The sequence below is a fragment of the Artemia sp. Qi Xiang Cuo genome, chromosome 2 (genome assembly GCF_049724085.1).
Source record: "Artemia sp. Qi Xiang Cuo chromosome 2, ASM4972408v1, whole genome shotgun sequence".
Lineage (NCBI taxonomy): Eukaryota > Metazoa > Arthropoda > Branchiopoda > Anostraca > Artemiidae > Artemia > Artemia sp. Qi Xiang Cuo.
This window is the reverse complement of record NC_142795.1, coordinates 15,324,864-15,348,026: the sequence shown is the minus strand read 5'-3', so window position 1 is coordinate 15,348,026 and position 23,163 is coordinate 15,324,864. Positions and strand designations below refer to the sequence as shown.

The 23,163-nt window shown below is 34.3% G+C and overlaps 2 non-coding genes across 2 annotated transcripts; both read right to left on the bottom strand.

Moving 5' to 3' along the window:
- Nucleotides 1-3,536: 3,536 nt before the first annotated feature.
- TRNAS-UGA (transfer RNA serine (anticodon UGA)) lies at nucleotides 3,537-3,618 on the bottom strand. The gene has a single exon. It is a non-coding gene; the product is annotated as a tRNA-Ser (tRNA).
- A 332-nt stretch (nucleotides 3,619-3,950) lies between these two features.
- TRNAS-CGA (transfer RNA serine (anticodon CGA)) lies at nucleotides 3,951-4,032 on the bottom strand. The gene has a single exon. It is a non-coding gene; the product is annotated as a tRNA-Ser (tRNA).
- Nucleotides 4,033-23,163: the final 19,131 nt, after the last annotated feature.

The following is a 23,163-nucleotide window of genomic DNA, read 5'->3' as shown; positions in this document are numbered from 1 at the left end:
CCAAAGCCGGATTTCCTGGTCCCGAAGGCGCGATTCAAACTTACCAAGGAAATCGTCAGGTTTACTTTGGGTACCCTGGCCCTTATTCAATGTCCATGAAAATCCAGAAATATCCAGCTGGGATTCAACTTGTTTTGGCCATTTTGCTTTTTTAGAAAATAGATAATTTTATTAGACAACAAAAAATACAGAAAATTTTTGCTGCACTTGCAAAGAAAATTCCTAAGGGCTTCAGAAGTATTCCACATCTCATTGTAAGCCGCCTTCGCTAGACGGTTGTTGGGCAAACTTAATATATGTGACCACACTAAAAGGACTAAAATATAATAAGGCTCCAGGCGCTGATAGGGTGGTAAATGAGTTTCTTAAATATGGTGGCTCTGAGGTTAGAAATAAGTTACTGAAGATTATGAATATAATTTTTGAAAAAGGGGAAGTACATAACGACTTTAGGAAAACTTTAATTAAGCCACTTTATAAGAAAGGTAATAAAAGCGAGTGTGGTAATTATCGAGGCATTAGTCTGGTCTCTGTAGGCAGTAAATTACTTACTAATATGGTACTTTTTAGACTGAGAGATGCCGTAGACAAAGTTTTAAGAGAAGGACACTGCGGTTTTAGAAAAGGTGGAGGATGTGTCGACCTAATTTTCACTCTTAGGTTAATAATTGAGAAGTTCCTGAATTTTCAAACACCGTTGGTCCTCAGTTTTGTAGATTATGAGCAAGCGTTCGATTCTGTTGCTAGAATAGCTTTAGTAAAGGTTTTATCCTTGTATGGTATACCAGACATATACATTAAAGTGATTAGTGCTATGTACGAGAATAACACTGATGCGGTTAAGGTAGGAAATGAGGTAAGCAGCTGGTTTTGTATTGAATCAGGAGTTAAGCGGGGTTGTGTACTATCTCCCTTTATATGGATTATTGTGATGGACTTTGTCTTAAGATGGACTTAGGCAATGGGAGACCACGGAATAAAATGGAGATGAAAAATTTCCCTTGACTTAGATTATGCTTATTATTTAAGCATCATAGAATAAAGTGTGAACAAAATGAATAAACTTTTAGAGGTATGGTGAGTTAAAGGTGCAAGAATAGGTTCTAAAATTAATATTAAAAGACTAAGTCACTAAGGCTAGGAATAAGTGAAGATGAAAAGGTGAAGTTGGGTAATGAAAAGATTGATCAGGTGGACAGCTTCACTTACCTTGGTAGTATTATTAGGAAATATGGTTGGAGCAGTGAAGATGGCAAAAGTAGAATAGCCAAGGCTCATGGTGTTTTTTCACAGTTAAAAAAAGTTTGGAAAAATAGGAAGATAAGTCTGCAAACCAAGATTGGAATATTAGAAGCTACAGTGATGACAGTGGTCAAATATGGCTCTGAAGCATGGGTGCTACGACAAGCGGATGAAGATTTGCTAGATGAAGATTTGCTAGATGTTTTCCAGAGAAATTGCTCAAGGATTGTTCTGGGTACCCGGCTGACTGACCGTATTTCAAACAATAGGCTATACGAAAAATGTGGTTCAATACCGCTCTCTAGGGCTATAATGAAAGAAAGGTTGAGGTGGCTAGGGCACGTTGTGCGGATGAAGGATGACAGATTGCCGAAGCGTCTTCGGCCAACCGTCTAGGGCTAAACGGAAATCAGGTCGTCCTTGTCTTGGGTGGGAGGACGTCATAAAGAAAGATTTAAAGGAAATGGGAACTTCATGGGCAGGCGTAAAAAGGGAGGCTTTGAATAGATTGGAGTGGAGGAGGAGTGTGTGTACCTTTATTTGCCTTGGGCGACTTGGTGCTGCAGCGAGTTTTTAGCAGTAGTAGTAGTAAACCTTATCATCTGTATAGTTCTCAAGTGACGCAGATTCGGTAAGCCTAGGTCACCTTTAAGGAATAAACTACTAAAATTATTTTCTAGGGCAAGAACCTTTTTAAATACATAAATTGCAGAGACTCCGAGTGCCTCACCATAGCGGTCCCCCTCAACTCACAACCATAACTTGCAACTGGCAAGACTTTAGCCATGAAAAGATACTTTGTATCTTCATCTTGATATTCTTAATTCCCCTTATGTGTTTTTGTCAAAGTTTTATAATAAAGAACGACCTCTTGCCTATACTAAATTTTATACGCCACTTACTTCTAGTATAGGTTAGTAATTCCACAGATAGCTTGGCATTGGAACATTGTAGAGAGTTGTTCAATAGCTCATTTTAAAGGAAATTAAAGGGGTTAAGAACTTTTTGTAATTACACCAAATTATTTTTAAAATAGAATACTTTTTTTACTACCCAAGAACCATCCCCCTTTTCATGGTTTTATCAAGGTTGGTCCTTTTGATCATGTCCTTCTAGATTATGGTAAATGGTGAAACAAATCAAAATTGTCACAGCCGCTTGGATTCGTAAGTTTTAAACATATATATGATTGTTATTGATAATCAGACACCATAACCACTCGGTCACGACTGCTTGAAAATTATGAGTTCTGAATATAGATAGGCTTACTGTTTAGTTTGTATTTGGTTATGATGCATTGTTTTCAATTTAATTTAGGGTATAGGCATAATATTATTTTATAAAAGTATTAAATTAAGGCCTTTGTAATCTTGAAAAGAAATCGCCTATAGGAAATAAACATAATAGGCTACAACAAAATAATCATTCCAATCCACACTCTTATACAACAGTACATATGCTAACCCATCATCTTCTTCTAGATCGTGGTAAATGGTTAAACAGATAAAAATTTTCGCAGCCGATACGATTCGAACCTACGCTCCCAGAGGGAATCCGATTTCTAATCAGACGCCTTAACCACTCAGCCATGACCACTTAAAAATCATAAGTTTTTAATATAGATATGGTTATTATTGAATTCCTAATTTCTTATGATACGTTGTTTTCAGTTTAATTCAGGGTATATGTATAATATATTTTTTTTAATACTAAATTAAGGTATTGGTAATCTTGATGAAAATTCACTTTATGAACTAAACATAATAGGCTATATCAAAATAATCATTCCAATCAAGACTCTTATGTAATAGGACATATACTAGCCGAGAAACATCCCCCTTTTCATGGTTTATCAAGGTTGGTACTTTTGATCAAGTCCTTTTAGAGTATGGTAAATGGTGAATTAAATCAAAACTTTCACAGCCACTAGGATTTGTAAGTTTTAAATATAAATATGGTTGTTATTGAAATCTGATTTCTAATTAGACGCCTTAACCACTCGGCCCGGACTGCTTGAAAATTATGAGTTCTGAATATAGATATGGTTACTATTGAGTTCGTGTTTGGTTGTGATGCATTGTTTTCAATTTAATTCAGGGTACTGGTATAATATCATTTTATAAAGTATTAAATTAAGGCCTTTGTAATCTTGACAAAAAATCCCCTTTATGAAATAAACATAATAGGCTCTAACAAAATAATCATTCCAATCCACACTCTTACGCAACAGGACATATGCTAACCGATCAATTCCTTCTTGATTGGGGTAAATGGTTAAACGGATAAAAAATTTTCGCAGCCGGTAGGATTCGAACCTACGCTCCCAGAGGGAATCTGATTTCAAATCAGACGCCTTAACCCCTCGGCCACGACCGCTTGAAAAATAAACCGCTATATTAAAGCGGTCGTGGCCGCTTTAATATAGCGGCCACGACCGCTATATTAAATTTTTAATATAGATATGGTTATTATGGAATTCCTAATTTTTTGTGATACGTTGTTTTCAGTTTAATTCAGGGTATAGGTATAATATAATTTTATAAAGTATTAAATTAAGGCCTTAGTAATCTTGAAAAGATATAACCTTAGGAAATAAACAAAATAGGATATAACAAAATAATCATTCCAATCCACACTCTTATACAACCGTACATATCTAGATTTGTACCTTCTAGATTGTGGTAAATGGTTAAACGGCTAAAAAGTTTCGCAGCTGGTAGGATTCGAACCTATACTTCCAAAGGAAATCTGATTTCGAATCAGACGCCTTAACCACTCGGCCACGACCGCTTGAAAGTTATAAGTTTTTAATATAGATATGGTTATTATTGAATTTAATGTTAAGAGACATCCTTATTTTATGACTGCTAAAATTGGTCTTCAGCTCCAACTGCTTTGGAATTAGATGGCACTCCGTTATGTGCGCTTCAGCCACATCCCTGAGTAACTCTTTCTGCCATGAAGTTTCTCTTGCAATCCAAACTTCTACGGTCTTGAAAGAAACCAACTAAATCGAAACTGTTTTATTGTGCTTGTGGCTAAAGGTCTCTGCTTAGATAGGGCCTATTTTAATTCAGTAATTTTTCAGTTAATATAAAAAATATAAATATAAAATATAAATTAAAAAGATAAATATATTTCTATATTAAAAATGGAGCATTTTCAGTGAATGGCAAGTGATTATACTAGTAGGCCCCAGGGTGCTTAAAAAATCATATAATTTCTCTTCTGCCATTTTGAAAAAAAAAAAAAAAAAAAACGAATAGATTTTTGGGTCTCATCTTTCGAGTTTTCTCCCGAATTCCAAGAAGAAATAAATTTTATGGGAAAAAAGCTTTGCATTTTACAATGATTTGTGACTTCTTATGGTTTTCTGTAAGATTTCGGTGTTAGCTCAGCCAAAAGAGTAAACAGGGGCCATACGTGTACCACCAAAGTAGGTTTAGAGGATCTTAAAAAAGACAATGGATCTTAAAAAAGATTCAATTTAAAATTTAAAAAAGAAACTTGTCTATTTACATTCTAGCTAAAATAATGAAGATAATATGAATGAACCACAGTGTTCAGTTTCTTTGGACTTGAGTTCGTTTTTTAACTATAAATACAAACAGGAAAAAGCCTACGGCTTTTTCTTCTTTTAAATAGTAAGAGACGAAACTCAAACAATCAAGTAGCTAACTAAGTCCAATGTATGGAATGGTTTGTTATTTCAGTGATCGTCTTTTAATGTACAAATATAAATACTGTAATCTTAACTATAGTGAAGTTGCGTATGCAAGTTAGTATAGGGAAGAGTTTGATCCTTATTATAAATCGTCTCAACGAGATCTCACTCTCGCATATCCTCCATCATAATAGTTGAATTTTTTCGGTACTCCAAAGAAATTCAATTCCTTACTGTCATTATGTACTTGTAGTCGTTCTTTACTGTAAATAATCTTCGAACATTTGAACCTTTTATAATCTATAATGATGTATAATATAAATACTGTAATCTTAACTATAGTGAAGTTGCGTATGCAAGTTAGTATAGGGAAGAGTTCGATCTTTATTATAATTCTTTACTATAACAACCAGGATGACGTCAGTTACAACTTGGAATTCGTTTTATGCTATATCATTACAAACAGGAAAAAGCCTACAGCTTTTTCTTCTTTGAAATAGTAAGAGACGAACCACAAGTAACTACCCCTGGAACCACCATATATCAGTTACTATGCATGAGCGATGGTTCTTTACTTTAAAAGTCGATGATTTTGTTTTGGCCTTATTATTATTGGTATGGTGAAATAATAATATGCATATGGCTCTTAAATCATACTTCTTTATGGTTCCATATGGTCTAGTGGCTAGGGTAGTTAACTTTCACTTAACAGGCTTGGGTTTGATTCCCGGTGTGGGAAAATTTTTAACTCTATAATCTTCAAACATTTGAACCTTTTATAATTTATAATGATGTATAATATAAATACTGTAATCTTAACTATAGTGAAGTTGCGTATGCAAGTTAGTATAGGGAAGAGTTCGATCTTTATTATACCCCTGGAACCACCATTTATCAGTTACTATGGATGAGAGATCGTTCTTTACTGTAGCAACCCGGATAACCTATACTATAATTAAGTGGCGTATAATATTTAGCATAGGTAAGAGGTCGTTCTTTATTATACTACCGCTGCAACCTGGAAATATTTGATGAAACTTACATATTCTGCATTTACGACGAACCCTATTGATCCTTTTATGTACTTGTAGCTACCCCTGGCGCCACTGTATATCAGTTACTATTGGCGAGAGATCGTTCTTTACTGTAAACTATGATGACGTTCATTATTTATCTAGTAGGGTTTCAGACAAGGTAGTTCTAATGATGTACTTTTGTTTTGATCTGACTCTATTTTTAGGAGTTTTGGGTTTTTATATTTCTTAGCATTGGACTGATCGTTTCTTACTAGGTTGCTAGCTACTGCTGCAACCCAAATTCAAATATATATTTATTTATGAGAGGCAGCCTGGCCGAGTGGTCCAAGGCACTGGTGTTAGCCACCAGTCTCTTCAGAGGCGTGGGTTCAATTATTACCGCTGGTATACGATTATGTTTGAAAGACTGAAGTGTGAAAAGACATCAAAATGCAGTTTTTGGTGGAAAAATTTATTCTCTTTTAGAAATAATTTATTTTAGTTAATATATATTTTTAACCAAATTAATTTCATTTAAAATTAGATATTGAAAAACCCTCTACGATTTTACAGTGCCAAGATATATCTGGATAAAAAAAAAGAAAAAAAAAGAAAAAAAAAAGAAAAAAATATCTCGATTAGGCAGAATGTTGTAATAGCTGCCACTTTTCTTGATTTTCAAGCCAATATATTTCCCTTGCTGTTCAAGCCAAGGGACAGAAATTTTACTATGCAGGGGTTTCGGACAAGGCGGTTCTAATGGTGTACTTTTTGTTTTGATCTGACTCTTTTTTAAGAACTATGGGTTTTTATATTTCTTAACATTGGGCGTGATCGTCTCTTACTAGGTTGCTAGCTACCGCTGCAACCCGGATTATATACTAATTATGACGTCACTCTATTCACGTCATAGCTCTAATATAAAACTATGATGACGTTCATTATTTATCTAGTAGGGTTTCAGACAAGGTATTTCTAATGATGTACTTTTGTTTTGATCTGACTCTATTTTTAGGAGTTTTGGGTTTTTATATTTCTTAGCATTGGACTGATCGTCTCTTACTAGGTTGCTAGCTACTGTTGCAACCCAAATTCACATATATATTTATTTATGAGAGGCAGCCTGGCCAAGTGGTCCAAGGCACTGGTGTTAGCCACCAGTCTCTTCAGAGGCGTGGGTTCAATTCTTACCGCTGGTATACGATTATGTTTGAAAGACTGCAGTGTGAAAAGACATCAAAATGCAGTTTTTGGTGGAAAAATTTATTCTCTTTTAGAAATAATTTATTTTAGTTACTATAGATTTTTAACCCAATTAATTTCCTTTAAAATGAGCTATTGAACAACCCTCTACGATGTTCCAGTGCCAAGCTATCTCTGGATACAAAAAAATAAAAAAAAATAAAAAAAAAAAAGAAAAAAATATCCCGTTTAGGCCGAATGTTGTAGTAGCTGCCACTTTTCTTGATTTTAAAGCCAATATATTTCCCTTGCTGTTCAAGCCAAGGGACAGAAATTTTACTATGCAGGGGTTTCGGACAAGGCGGTTCTAATGGTGTACTTTTTGTTTTGATCTGACTCTTTTTTTAAGAACTATGGGTTTTTATATTTCTTAACATTGGACGTGATCGTCTCTTACTAGGTTGCTAGCTACCGCTGCAACCCGGATGTTTGAAAGACTGCAGTGTGAAAAGACATCAAAATGCAGTTTTTGGTGGAAAAATTTATTCTCTTTTAGAAATAATTTATTTTAGTTACTATAGATTTTTAACCCAATTAATTTCCTTTAAAATGGGCTATTGAACAACCCTCTACGATGTTCCAGTGCCAAGCTATCTCTGGATACAAAAAAGAAAAAAAAAGAAAAAAAAAGAAAAAAATATCCCGTTTAGGCAGAATGTTGTAGTAGCTGCCACTTTTCTTGATTTTCAAGCCAATATATTTCCCTTGCTGTTCAAGCCAAGGGACAGAAATTTTACTATGCAGGGGTTTCGGACAAGGCGGTTCTAATGGTGTACTTTTTGTTTTGATCTGACTCTTTTTTAAGAACTATGGGTTTTTATATTTCTTAACATTGGACGTGATCGTCTCTTACTAGGTTGCTAGCTACCGCTGCAACCCGGATGTTTGAAAGACTGCAGTGTGAAAAGACATCAAAAATGCAGTTTTTGTTGGAAAAATTTATTCTCTTTTAGAAATAATTTATTTTAGTTACTATAGATTTTTAACCCAATTAATTTCCTTTAAAATGAGCTATTGAACAACCCTCTACGATGTTCCAGTGCCAAGCTATCTCTGGATACAAAAAAAGAAAAAAAAAAGAAAAAAAAAGAATAAAATATCACGTTTAGGCAGAATGTTGTAGTAGCTGCCACTTTTCTTGATTTTCAAGCCAATATATTTCCCTTGCTGTTCAAGCCAAGGGACAGAAATTTTACTATGCAGGGGTTTCGGACAAGGCGGTTCTAATGGTGTACTTTTTGTTTTGATCTGACTCTTTTTTTAAGAACTATGGGTTTTTATATTTCTTAACATTGGACGTGATCGTCTCTTACTAGGTTGCTAGCTACCGCTGCAACCCGGATGTTTGAAAGACTGCAGTGTGAAAAGACATCAAAATGCAGTTTTTGGTGGAAAAATTTATTCTCTTTTAGAAATAATTTATTTTAGTTACTATAGATTTTTAACCCAATTAATTTCCTTTAAAATGAGCTATTGAACAACCCTCTACGATGTTCCAGTGCCAAGCTATCTCTGGATTCAAAAAAAGAAAAAAAAAAGAAAAAAAAGAAAAAAATATCCCGTTTAGGCAGAATGTTGTAGTAGCTGCCACTTTTCTTGATTTTCAAGCCAATATATTTCCCTTGCTGTTCAAGCCAAGGGACAGAAATTTTACTATGCAGGGGTTTCGGACAAGGCGGTTCTAATGGTGTACTTTTTGTTTTGATCTGACTCTTTTTTTAAGAACTATGGGTTTTTATATTTCTTAACATTGGACGTGATCGTCTCTTACTAGGTTGCTAGCTACCGCTGCAACCCGGATACCGCTGCAATCCAGATCATATCGTAACAATTTATTTTATTATAATAATTATTTTTGTTAATTACAAAAGGTTTCTATATACAGCAGTTTCCTTTAAAATAAGTCATTACTCAGGTCTTTATTATGACCATGAAATGTTTGATTTAATACTTCGGTTACTATGGGTTACAGTTCGTTCCTTATTGTAAATTTTTTTAGAATTTATGGGTTTTTATATTTCTTAACATTGGACGTGATAGTCTCTTATTAGGTTTGCTAGCTACCGCTGCAACCCGTATACTTTTAAGGACATATGATTACAAACAGGAAATAGCCTACGGCTTTTTCTTCTTTAAAATAGTAAGAGCCGAACCTCGAGCAATCAAGTGGCTAATTTCTTTGAACGAACCTAAAAAAGTTGAGTAGCTAACTAAGCCCAATGTTTGCAATGGTTTTTATTCCAGTGATCGTCTTTTAATGCAATTAATTTAAAACTGGACTATAGATCGCTCTTTAATGTAAAATACTAGCCTACACTATAGTTAAGTGGCCTATAAAATTTAGTAGAGGCAAGTGGTCGTTCTTTATTATAAATCACTCCTTTACTAACTTATACTATTGTTAAGTGGCCTATAAAATTTATCATAGGCAAGAGGTCGTTCTTTATTATACTGGTCTAAATTAAAAGATTAAATCTATTGCTCATATACCATAAATATTTTCGCAGTTTGTAACTTTAGCGATTCTGAACTGAAAACGAAAATAAAATAAAAATCGATTTTTTCAATGTTTACGTCACGTTGCTCATTACGTCATATATGGTTATTTAGTAATATTTTATATTACTATATTTTATATTTCATGATTGCAAAATGTAATTAGATTTCGTTCTTTATTGTAACTATACTATAATTAAGTGGCGTATAAAATTTAGTATAGGCAAGAGGTCGTTCTTTATTATAATCCCTTGAAACTCCGGGTTACAGCTTCCGCTGCAACCCGGATACCGCTACAATTTGGATAGCCTGCAGCTACCCTTGGAAACACCATATATCAGTTACTATGGGCGAGAGATCGTTCTTTACTGTAATTGATCTTTTGTTTGGCTGTCTCAATTTTTGCATGTCTATAATCTTCATCATTGTGATAACACATCTTGCTGTTTTCTTTTGCTCTCTCAATTATTACTTCGCGATACGCCTGGTCGGTTGAATACCTTTGTTTTGCTCTCTCAATTATTACTTCTCGATACACCTGGTCGGTTGAATACCTTTGCTTTCTTCTTTTCAAGTTACTATCTCTGTTGTTTGTGTAGTACTCTTTCTTCAACTTGCGTATAGCCTGCTTTGATCTAACCATTATTCTAATCAAGAATGAGAGAATTTTCAGTTTTGACTTTCCTTATATACTAATTATGACGTCACTCTATTCACGTCATAGCTCTAATATAAAACTATGATGACGTTCATTATTTATCTAGTAGGGTTTCAGACAAGGTATTTCTAATGATGTACTTTTGTTTTGATCTGACTCTATTTTTAGGAGTTTTGGGTTTTTATATTTCTTAGCATTGGACTGATCGTCTATTACTAGGTTGCTAGCTACTGCTGCAACCCAAATTCACATATATATTTATTTATGAGAGGCAGCCTGGCCGAGTGGTCCAAGGCAGTGGTGTTAGCCACCAGTCTCTTCAGAGGCGTAGGTTCAATTCTTACCGCTGGTATACGATTATGTTTGAAAGACTGCAGTGTGAAAAGACATCAAAATGCAGTTTTTGGAGTGGTCCAAGGCACTCGTGTTACCCACCAGTCTCTTCGGAGGCGTGGGTTCAAATCTTACCGCTGGTATACGATTATGTTTGAAAGACTGCAGTGGGAAAAGACATCAAAAATGCAGTTTTTGGTGGAAAAATTTATTCTCTTTTAGAAATAATTAATTTTAGTTACTATAGATTTTTAACCCAATTAATTTCCTTTAAAATGAGCTGTTGAACAACCCTCTACGATGTTCCAGTGCCAAGCTATCTCTGGATACAAAAAAAGAAAAAAAAAAAAAAGAAAAAAATATCCCGTTTGTGGAGAATAACGTGGTTCAAGTCAATTTTCTTGATTTTCAAGACAATATATTTCCCTTGCTGTTCAAGCCAAGGGACAGAAAGTTTTCTATACAGGGGTTTCAGACAAGGCGGTTCTAATGGTGTACTTTTTGTTTTGATTTGACTCCTTTGTTAGGAACTATGGGCTTTTATATTTCTTAACATTGGACGTGATCGTCTCTTACTAGGTTGCTAGCTACCGCTGCAACCCGGATATGCCAAGCTATCTGTGGAAAAGAAAAAAAAAGAAAAAAGAAAAAAATATCCCGTTTGGGGAGAATAACGTGGTTAAAGTCAATTTTCTTGATTTTTAAGCCAATATATTTCCCTTGCTGTTCAAGCCAAGGGACAGAAAGTTTCCTATACGGGGGTTTCGGACAAGGCGGCTCTAATGGTGTACTTTTTGTTTTGATCTGACTCCTTTGTTAGGAACTATGGGTTTTTATATTTCTTAACATTGGACGTGATCGTCTCTTACTAGGTTGCTAGCTACCGCTGGAACCCGGATACTATTGGCGAGAGATCGTTGTTTACTGTAAAAAAGACATCAAAAATGCAGTTTTTGGTGGAAAAATTTATTCTCTTTTAGAAACAATTTATTTTAGTTACTATAGATTTTTAACCCAATTAATTTCCTTTAAAATGAGCTATTGAACAACCCTCTACGATGTTCCAGTGCCAAGCTATCTCTGGATACAAAAAAAGAAAAAAAAGAAGAAAAAAATATCCCGTTTAGGCAGAATGTTGTAGTAGCTGCCACTTTTCTTGATTTTCAAGCCAATATATTTCCCTTGCTGTTCAAGCCAAGGGACAGAAAGTTTCCTATACAGGGGTTTCGGACAAGGCGATTCTAACGGAGTACTTTTTGTTTTGATCTGACTCTTTTTTTAGGAACTATGGGTTTTTATATTTCTTAACATTGGACGTGATCGTCTCTTAATAGGTTGCTAACTACCACTGCAACCCGGATTTTCATAAAGTGAAATTGTTACTCAAACATTTTAAATATATTTGCAGTTTACAGAGTTTTGCACTTTCTTCTCATACCTTTTCACCGTCATAATATAAATACTGTAATCTTAACTATAGTGAAGTTGCCTATGCAAGTTAGTATAGGGAAGAGTTCGATCTTTATTATAAATCGTCTTTTAATGTAATTTGAATTACTAACCTATACTATAATTAAGTGGCGTATAAAATTTAGTATAGGTAAGAGGTCGTTCTTTATTATAAAGAAAGAAAAAAAGATGCCGTTTAGGCAGAAAGCTGTAGTAGCTGCCACTTTTCTTGATTTTCAAGCCAATATATTTCCCTTGCTGTTCAAGCCAAATGACAGAAAGCTTCCTATACAGGGGCTTCGGACACGGCGCTTCTAATGGTGTACTTTTTGCTTTGATCTGACTCTTTTTTTTAGGATTATGGGTTTTTATATTTCTTAACATTGGACGTGATCGTCTCTTACTAGGCTGCTAGCCACCGCTGCAACTCGGATAATTGACAAAAACCATTTTTGATGAGCTATATCGGTCCTTTATGTAACAAAAAAAAAAAAAAAAAAGAAAAAAATATCCCGTTTAGGCAGAATGTTGTAGTAGCTGCCACTTTTCTTGATTTTCAAGCCAATATATTTCCCTTGCTGTTCAAGCCAAGGGACAGAAATTTTAATATGCAGGGGTTTCGGACAAGGCGGTTCTAATGGTGTACTTTTTGTTTTGATCTGACTCTTTTTTTTAAGAACTATGGGTTTTTATATTTCTTAACATTGGACGTGATCGTCTCTTACTAGGTTGCTAGCTACCGCTGCAACCCGGATAATCTTTTAATGTAAAAAAAATATAAATACTGTAATCTTAACTATAGTAAAGTTGCGTATGGAAGTTATTATAGGGAAGAGTTTGATCTTTATTATACTGGAAACAAAGAAAAGAGAAAAAAATATCCCGTTTAGGCAGAATGTTGTAGTAGCTGCCACTTTTCTTGATTTTTTAGTACTGATTTTTTAACTTGCGTGTAGCTTGCTCTGATCTAGCCATTATGTATTCATGAATGAGACCATTTACAGTTTTGACGTTTCTTATACAGTAATTATGACGTCACTGCATCAAAAATACAGTTTTTATTGGAAAAATTTATTCTCTTTTAGAAATAATTTATTTTAGTTACTATAGATTTTTAACCCAATTAATTTCCTTTAAAATGAGCTATTGAACAACCCTCTACGATATTCCAGTGCCAAGCTATCTCTGGATAAAAAAAAAATAAAAAAAAAATATCCCGTTTGGGGAGACTAACGTGGTTAAAGTCAATTTTCTTGATTTTCAAGCCAATATATTTCCCTTGCTGTTCAAGCCAAGGGACAGAAAGTTTCCTATACAGGGGTTTCGGACAAGGTGGTTCTAATGGTGTACTTTTTGTTTTGATCTGACTCCTTTTTAGGAGCTATGGGTTTTTATATTTCTTAACATTGGACGTGATCGTCTCTTACTAGGTTGCTAGCTACCGCTGCAACCCGGACAAAAACAATCAAGTAGCTAACTAAGTCCAATGTATGCAGTGGTATGTTATTCCAATGATCGCCTTTTAATGTAAACAGCCATGATACTGATGGGAATTTCATAATCCCTATTTATGTTTCAGTTAACATGGGCTAGGTTTCGTTCTTTATTGTAAATTTTTAATTTTCTTTAAAATGAGCCATTAAACAACTCTCTAAGATGTCCCAGTGCGAAGCTATCTTTGATTTACTAACCTATACTAAAATTAAGTGGTGTATAAAATTTAGTATAGGCAAGAGGTCATTCTTTGTTATACTATTCCTTTAAAATGAGCCATTTAACAACTCTCTACGATGTTCCAGTGTCCAGCTATCTGTTGAATTGTTAACCTATACTATAATTAAGTGGCGTATAAAATTTAGTATAGGAAAGAGGTCATTCTATATTATAACCTCCAACAATGGAATTTTTTTTCCTTGAGTCTGTTTTCCTTTAGAATTTACTTCATTTGTTATAGATAATTTCTTATGCATAACGTTAAAATCAGCGTCTTTTTCTGCATCTTATGTTTTTACTTTTCTTTTGTTCTCTTTTTCTATGACTGCATGCACAACAGTACTCTCCCTTTTCTTTCCTGTTGGAGAAATTTCCGTTAATAAGGGTACTTCATCTGGTGTACCTCTGAGTTGCCTTTCTGGGAAACTCAAACAATGGAAGATCTGTTCTATAAATTTTTCTCAAACGGTTGTACTCAATTAAAGCATCAACATCGCAATAAATCTTTGTCTTATCAAATTCTACTAGATGTAAAGCTGCACTAGTGGTCACACGGGAAAGAGCAACGTACATCATACCTAGACCAAAGCAACGATTACCTACGTCAACAATTGCACACTGTAAACTTAGTCCTTCAATTTTTACTTCTCGATACGCCTGGTCGGTTGAATACCTTTGCTTTTCTCTTATCAAGATACTATCTCTGTTATCTGTGTAGTACTTTTTTTTAACTTGCATGCAGCTTGCTTTGCTCTAACCATTATGTAATTCACGAATGAGACCATTTACATCTTTTTCGTTCTTAAGTACTAACACTTTTCTTGATTTTCAAGCCAATATACTTCCCTTGCTGTTCAAGCCAAATGACCAAAAATTTCCTATATAGGGGTTTTGGACAAGGCAGTTCTAACGGCATACTTTTTGTTTTGATCTGACTTTTTTTTTTAGAAGTTGTGGGTTTTTATATTTCTTAGCATTGGACGCGATCGTTTCTTATATTTATTTTGATCTGACTCTTTTTTTAAGAACTATGGGTTTTTATATTTCTTAACATTGGACGTGATCGTCTCTTACTAGGTTGCTAGCTACCGCTGCAACCCGGAAATAGATTTTTAACCCAATTAATTTCCTTTAAAATGAGCTATTGAACAGCCCTCTACGATGTTCCAGTGCCAAGCTATCTCTGGATACAAAAAAAGAAAAAAAAAAGAAAAAAATAAAAAAATATCCCGTTTAGGCAGAATGTTGTAGTAGCTGCCACTTTTCTTGATTTTCAAGCCAATATATTTCCCATGCTGTTCAGGCCAAGGGACAGAAATTTTACTATGCAGGGGTTTCGGACAAGGCGGTTCTAATGGTGTACTTTTTGTTTTGATCTGACTCTTTTTTTAAGAACTATGGGTTTTTATATTTCTTAACATTGGACGTGATCGTCTCTTACTAGGTTGCTAGCTACCGCTGCAACCCGGATCTTACTAGGTTTCTAGCTACCGCTGCAACCCGGATCTTTTAATGTAAAAAAAATATAAATACTGTAATCTTAACTATAGTAAAGTTGCGTATGCAAGTTAGTATAGGGAAGAGTTTGATCTTTATTATACTGGAAACAAAGAAAAGAGAAAAAATATCCCGTTTAGGCAGAATGTTGTAGTAGCTGCCACTTTTCTTGATTTTTTAGTACTGATTTTTTAACTTGCGTGTAGCTTGCTTTGATCTAGCCATTATGTATTCATGAATGAGACCATTTACAGTTTTGACGTTTCTTATATAGTAATTATGACGTCACTGCATCAAAAATACAGTTTTTATTGGAAAAATTTATTCTCTTTTAGAAATAATTTATTTTAGTTACTATAGATTTTTAACCCAATTAATTTCCTTTAAAATGAGCTATTGAACAATCCTCTACGATGTTCCAGTGCAAAGCTATCTCTGGATACAAAAGAAAAAAAAAAGAAAAAAAGAAAAAAATATCCCGTTTAGGCAGAATGTTGTAGTAGCTGCCACTTTTCTTGATTTTCAAGCCAATATATTTCCCTTGCTGTTCAAGCCAAGGGACAGAAATTTTACTATGCAGGGGTTTCGGACAAGGCGGTTCTAATGGTGTACTTTTTGTTTTGATCTGACTCTTTTTTTAAGAACTATGGGTTTTTATATTTCTTAACACTGGACGTGATCGTCTCTTACTAGGTTGCTAGCTACCGCTGCAACCCGGATTTTTTCAGGAGTTATGGGTTACTTTACTTTTCTACTATGGGGCGTGATCATCTCTTACTTGGCTGCTAGCTACCGCTGCAGCCCAGACATCTATATAATGATTCTATGTAACACTCAGTTAGTCGTTCTTTAATGTAACTTGATTTTCAAACCAAAATATTTTTTCTTTGTTATTCAAGCCAAAGGAAGGCAAGTTTACTATATAGAAGTTTTGAACAAGGCAGTTCTAATAGTGTACTTCTTGTTTTGATCTGAATCTTTTTTCAGGAGTTATTCGTTACTTTAGTTTTTACCATGGGGCGTGATAGTCTCTTAGGTTGCTAGCTACCGTTGCAACCCGGAAATCTATATAATGATTCTATATAACACTCAATTAGTCGTTCTTTAATGTAATCTCTTCTTTGTTTGATGTGAAATTAAAAACAGGAAAAAGCCTATGGCTTTTTCTTAATTGGAATAGTAAGTACTTGTAGCTTGTAGCTACGTTAGTATGCACTTGTAGCTACGCCTGGAGCCACCGTATATCAGTTACTATTGGCGAGAGATCGTTCTTTACTGTAATGATTTAATACTTAAGTTACTATGGGTTCAGTTCGTTCCTTATTGTAATCCTCTTTCCAACCTGTACATTGAATTAGTTCTTCTCTGTCATCTTTGGGTATGTCCTGTTGTAGGTGTTCTAAAATCGTGGCCATCATTACATCAAAACCTTTCTTATTTGAAAGGGATCTTAGACTCTTCAATTGGTATTTTGTCTTTATCTGCTCACAACTGTCACAATGCATTGTGGGGTATACATCCCTAATGTTAGCTACCTTATCAAGGCTCTCACCAAATAATTTTATTATTGTATTTTCATCCACAGAAACTCTAATATTGCCATCACCGTAAATGAAGTCTTGACTATTATTACGACAGAGTCTACTTGACACTTCTTCTATGTGATGACTTAGTTCCTTGTACGAGCCCTCGACTTTTAGTAGATTAATATGTTGTATAATCTTACATTTTGATACTGCCTTATATACGCTATTAATGAAACAGTTCAAGACAGGAAAATGTGGAGCTAGTGCCCTTAGAGAACGCAAATAGCTCTGACATCCCTCATTTGGGCTACAGTATAACGAATGCCCATGCTTTCTTGTGTCCCTGTAATTGATTTCACAATAATCCAAGCCGCCAAGGTAGAAATTAACCACTTTGTCAGTTGAAAATTTTAATGCTATATTGTTTTCAAGGATATCAAAAAGAATTTGACATAATTCAATATCCGTCGGATAGAGCTTGCAGATATCAGGGTGACATTGCCAAGTAACCTGCTGCCCAATTTTTGGTTTTGAATTTTTACTCAGATTGTTATAGGTGACTTCAGCCATCATAATTTCCTTGTCAGATCTAGTTTTAGAGCATTTTTCAATAGTTGTCTCGTACTTTTCAGGACAGTGTGTTCTACTACACAGAGAATTTTTTGCCAAATATTCAGTAGAACTAAACGAACTGTTTAAAACACAGTTAGAAATGCTTTTTTCTTGAGTCGGTGTTCCAGGAATTTGTTCTAAATCATTAGTCTTACAAACACATTTACTAATAACCCTAACAGGCTCGTTTTCGCCATAATTGAAAAACATTGCTTTTCCTTCGCTGTTGATAGGTATGCTTGTATATATATTTTTATTGCTGCTACATAAACTGCAATTGCTCCTTCCAAAATTAATATACGAATTTTCTAAGAAGTACGCCTCCGTATATTCACTGTGTTGTCGAACATTTTCCATTGCATCTATAAACTGTTCCGCAGTTGCCAATCCATACCTTGGAAGCTTTTCGTTAAACTGACAACATTTCTTTTGGATATTGCCATGAAGCTTTGCCAAAGCATTTCTAGCCGACTTTTCAACAGCATCCGCTCTTTCAAAGAGAATTTTAATCTGTAATTTCGAATACTTTTCGTGATCCCGATAAAACATGCGTAAAATGTTTCTCAATTTACAAAGATCAGCCTGCATTTTTGCCATCTTCTTGTATTTCTGAATGTAATTTTTCCCTTTGTCCTTATGCGTTCTTCGGTACAACCTCGCAGAGAATTTAATTTTTTCATTATAGCTTTTGTCACCCCAGTATCTACCCATTATTCTGGTAGCAACTTTTTTCTTATGTTTGTTTCGGTAATCTATATCGTTATCATACCGTTCCTTGCTCTTTTGTTTCGCTGTCTCAATTTTCCCTTCTCGATACCCCTGATCCGTAAGATACCTCTGTTTTGCTCTGTCATATTTCATTTTCTTAAATCCTGGATCACAAGACATCTTAGTAGCAATCCTTACGCGTGCTCGAGCTTTATTGCGTTTGGTGGCATTTTTATCTCTTTTAAATAAACTTTTCTTATATTTCAGGATGTTAGCTTTATTTTTTGTGTAGTAAAGTTTTCTATTAGTAGAAATTTGGATTGTTCTATTTTGATATTGTTTTTGGTTATTCTTTCTTTTTTTCCACTCGCGTGAGACCATATTTTTTCAAGATTTAAAATTATTAAGCACACAAAATCCCGTGTCGAGTATCTAAAACCTAGCATAAAACAAAACTAATTTTAAAATTTTCAGGTATTTATCTTGTTTGAATTACAAAATTAGTATTATTGGTTAGACACCATAAATATTTTTGCAGTTTAAATAATAAGTTTAGTGATTCTGGACTGAAAACTAAAATAATTGCAATTATGAGACAATAATATGGAGATATGTACTTTACGGGTTACAGGATACAATAATAAATTTGAACTGAGATGAAAAAAAAATTTCTTCCAGGAGACAAAAAGCAAAACTAATTTTAGAATTTTCATGTATTTTTGTTGTTTAAATTAAAAAATTACTATTACTGATTAGGCATCATAAATATTTTTGCAGTTTACATAATAATTTTAGCGATTAAGCCAAAAAAGAAAATTTTGGTTCCAGGAGTTTCGGTTACTATTGAGACAAGTAGCTATTATTACTATAGAGTTCATTACATGGACTGTTTTATTGCTTCAAAATTCAAATATCTTTGAAAAGACTGCAGTATGAAAATACATCAAAAATGCAATTTTTTTGACAAAATTGATTCTACTTTAAAAAGTATTTTATTTTTAAATACAAAAGTGACTAGATGTTGCAATTTCCTTTAAAATGAGCTATTATACAGCTCTCTATGATTTTCCAGTGCCCAGCTAGCTGAGCAGAAAGAAAAAGCGGAAAGAAAAAAATATCCCGTTTGTGGAGAATAACGTGGTAAAAGTCAATTTTCTTGATTTTCAAGCCAATATATTTTCTTTGTTATTCAAGCCAAAGGGAGGTAAGTTTCCTTTATAGAGGATTCGGACAAGGCGGTTCTAATGGTGTACTTTTTGTTTTGATCTGACTCTTTTTTTAGGAGTTGGGGGTTTTATATTTCTTGACATTGGAGGTGATCGTCTCTTACTAGGTTGCTAGCTACCGCTGCAACCCGGATATTATTATAATAATGGGTTATGATATTTCATAGTATTGGACGTGATTGTCTCTTACTGGATTGCTAGCTACCGATGCAAACCGGATTATACTATTACTATTAATTATTATTTTAGTCACTATAGCTAGTGTTTGTTCTTTATAGTTATGACTTTAAAAAGTATATCGATCTTTTAAAAAATCATTACAAACAGGAAAAAGCCTACGGCTTTTTCTTCTTTGAAATAGTAAGAGACGAACCTCAAGTAACTACCCCTGGAACCACCATTTATCAGTTACTATGGATGAGAGATCGTTCTTTACTGTAATTCTCTTTTAGAAATAATTTATTTTAGTTACTATAGATTTTTAACCCAATTAATTTCCTTTAAAATGAGCTATTGAACAACCCTCTACGATGTTCCAGTGCCAAGCTATCTCTGGATACAAAAGAAAAAAAAAGAAAAAAAGAAAAAAATATCCCGTTTAGGCAGAATGTTGTAGTAGCTGCCACTTTTCTTGATTTTCAAGCCAATATATTTCCCTTGCTGTTCAAGCCAAGAGACAGAAATTTTACTATGCAGGGGTTTTGGACAAGGCGGTTCTAATGGTGTACTTTTTGTTTTGATCTGACTCTTTTTTTAAGAACTATGGGTTTTTATATTTCTTAACATTGGACGTGATCGTCTCTTACTATGTTGCTAGCTACCGCTGCAACCCGGAAATAGATTTTTAACCCAATTAATTTCCTTTAAAATGATCTATTGAATAACCCTATACGATGTTACAGTTCCAAGATATATATGTATAAAAAAAAATAAAAAAAAAAGAAAAAAAAAAGAAAAAAAAATACCGGTTAGGCCGAATGGTGTAGTAGCTGCCCCGTTTCTTGCTTTTCAAGGCAATATATTTACCATGAGGTTCAAGCCACGGGCCCGAAATTTTAATATGCAGGGGTTTCGGACAAGGCGGTTCTAATGGTGTACTTTTTGTTTTGATCTGACTCTTTTTTAAGAACTATGGGTTTTTATATTTCTTAACATTGGACGTGATCGTCTCTTACTAGGTTGCTAGCTACCGCTGCAACCCGGATCTTACTAGATTGCTAGCTACCGCTGCAACCCGGATCTTTTAATGTAAAAAAAATATAAATACTGTAATCTTAACTATAGTAAAGTTGCGTATGCAAGTTAGTATAGGGAAGAGTTTGATCTTTATTATACTGGAAACAAAGAAAAGAGAAAAAAATATTCCGTTTAGGCAGAATGTTGTAGTAGCTGCCACTTTTCTTGATTTTTTAGTACTGATTTTTTAACTTGCGTGTAGCTTGCTTTGATCTAGCCATTATGTATTCATGAATGAGACCATTTACAGTTTTGACGTTTCTTATATAGTAATTATGACGTCACTGCATCAAAAATACAGTTTTTATTGGAAAAATTTATTCTCTTTTAGAAATAATTTATTTTAGTTACTATAGATTTTTAACCCAATTAATTTCCTTTAAAATGAGCTATTGAACAATCCTCTACGATGTTCCAGTGCCAAGCTATCTCTGGATACAAAAGAAAAAAAAAAAAAAAAAAAAAAAAATATCCCGTTTAGGCAGAATGTTGTAGTAGCTGCCACTTTTCTTGATTTTCAAGCCAATATATTTCCCTTGCTGTTCAAGCCAAGGGACAGAAATTTTACTATGCAGGGGTTTCGGACAAGGCGGTTCTAATGGTGTACTTTTTGTTTTGATCTGACTCTTTTTTTAAGAACTATGGGTTTTTATATTTCTTAACATTGGACGTGATCGTCTCTTACTAGGTTGCTAGCTACCGCTGCAACCCGGATTTTTTTAGGAGTTATGGGTTACTTTACTTTTCTACTATGGGGCGTGATCATCTCTTACTTGGCTGCTAGCTACCGCTGCAACCCAGACATCTATATAATGATTCTATGTAACACTCAGTTAGTCGTTCTTTAATGTAACTTGATTTTCAAACCAAAATATTTTTTCTTTGTTATTCAAGCCAAAGGAAGGCAAGTTTACTATATAGAAGTTTTGAACAAGGCAGTTCTAATAGTGTACTTCTTGTTTTGATCTGAATCTTTTTTCAGGAGTTATTCGTTACTGTAGTTTTTACCATGGGGCGTGATAGTCTCTTAGGTTGCTAGCTACCGTTGCAACCCGGAAATCTATATAATGATTCTATATAACACTCAATTAGTCGTTCTTTAATGTAATCTCTTCTTTGTTTGATGTGAAATTAAAAACAGGAAAAAGCCTATGGCTTTTTCTTAATTGGAATAGTAAGTACTTGTAGCTTGTAGCTACGTTAGTATGCACTTGTAGCTACGCCTGGAGCCACCGTATATCAGTTACTATTGGCGAGAGATCGTTCTTTACTGTAATGATTTAATACTTAAGTTACTATGGGTTCAGTTCGTTCCTTATTGTAATCCTCTTTCCAACCTGTACATTGAATTAGTTCTTCTCTGTCATCTTTGGGTATGTCCTGTTGTAGGTGTTCTAAAATCGTGGCCATCATTACATCAAAACCTTTCTTATTTGAAAGGGATCTTAGACTCTTCAATTGGTATTTTGTCTTTATCTGCTCACAACTGTCACAATGCATTGTGGGGTATACATCCCTAATGTTAGCTACCTTATCAAGGCTCTCACCAAATAATTTTATTATTGTATTTTCATCCACAGAAACTCTAATATTGCCATCACCGTAAATGAAGTCTTGACTATTATTACGACAGAGTCTACTTGACACTTCTTCTATGTGATGACTTAGTTCCTTGTACGAGCCCTCGACTTTTAGTAGATTAATATGTTGTATAATCTTACATTTTGATACTGCCTTATATACGCTATTAATGAAACAGTTCAAGACAGGAAAATGTGGAGCTAGTGCCCTTAGAGAACGCAAATAGCTCTGACATCCCTCATTTGGGCTACAGTATAACGAATGCCCATGCTTTCTTGTGTCCCTGTAATTGATTTCACAATAATCCAAGCCGCCAAGGTAGAAATTAACCACTTTGTCAGTTGAAAATTTTAATGCTATATTGTTTTCAAGGATATCAAAAAGAATTTGACATAATTCAATATCCGTCGGATAGAGCTTGCAGATATCAGGGTGACATTGCCAAGTAACCTGCTGCCCAATTTTTGGTTTTGAATTTTTACTCAGATTGTTATAGGTGACTTCAGCCATCATAATTTCCTTGTCAGATCTAGTTTTAGAGCATTTTTCAATAGTTGTCTCGTACTTTTCAGGACAGTGTGTTCTACTACACAGAGAATTTTTTGCCAAATATTCAGTAGAACTAAACGAACTGTTTAAAACACAGTTAGAAATGCTTTTTTCTTGAGTCGGTGTTCCAGGAATTTGTTCTAAATCATTAGTCTTACAAACACATTTACTAATAACCCTAACAGGCTCGTTTTCGCCATAATTGAAAAACATTGCTTTTCCTTCGCTGTTGATAGGTATGCTTGTATATATATTTTTATTGCTGCTACATAAACTGCAATTGCTCCTTCCAAAATTAATATACGAATTTTCTAAGAAGTACGCCTCCGTATATTCACTGTGTTGTCGAACATTTTCCATTGCATCTATAAACTGTTCCGCAGTTGCCAATCCATACCTTGGAAGCTTTTCGTTA